This window comes from Austrofundulus limnaeus, unplaced genomic scaffold (assembly GCF_001266775.1).
Source record: "Austrofundulus limnaeus strain Quisiro unplaced genomic scaffold, Austrofundulus_limnaeus-1.0 Scaffold6803, whole genome shotgun sequence".
NCBI lineage: Eukaryota > Metazoa > Chordata > Actinopteri > Cyprinodontiformes > Rivulidae > Austrofundulus > Austrofundulus limnaeus.
Window position 1 is genome coordinate 1,496 of NW_013959205.1, and position 477 is coordinate 1,972.

General features: G+C 40.5%; 1 pseudogene; it reads right to left on the bottom strand.

The window, feature by feature from the left end:
- Positions 1–224: 224 nt before the first annotated feature.
- Positions 225–465, bottom strand: LOC106512436 (type I inositol 3,4-bisphosphate 4-phosphatase pseudogene; annotated as a pseudogene).
- Between the last annotated feature and the right edge of the window lie 12 nt (positions 466–477).

Consider the following 477-nt stretch of genomic DNA (forward strand, 5'->3'; position numbering starts at 1 on the left):
GCACTTAGCTATTGATTTGCTCCTTTTAGCATTTTGCTACTATTTTGCTCCTTTTAGTATCTAGATACTTTGTTTTGCTCCTTTGAGCATTTAGCCAGCATTCTACTTCTTTAGCTTTACCAACTCAGTTTCATCTTCTTTAGTAAATTTTAGCTTTACCTTTTAGCACTCAACATTGTATGTTCACAGAAAATGCAGTTTCTCTCATCTTTAATAGACAAAACTGTGTAAATTTCAGTTTTTATTTTGTCATTTTGGAGTACTGAGGGCAGATTAACGAGAACAGAATTCCTGTCGGTGCTGTTTCTCTGAGCAGTGTTTGGATCAGCTGTATGAAGAGTCTGACCTCAATGATTTCAGTCTGGGCGTGTTTGGTCCAGAAGGCCTGCAGTGGCGTCGTGCAGCTCACTGCCACAAAGCTGTTTGGTTTTCGATCCAAAGCAGGAGTCAGCAGGTCTGTGCACGCTGTGTGATAAC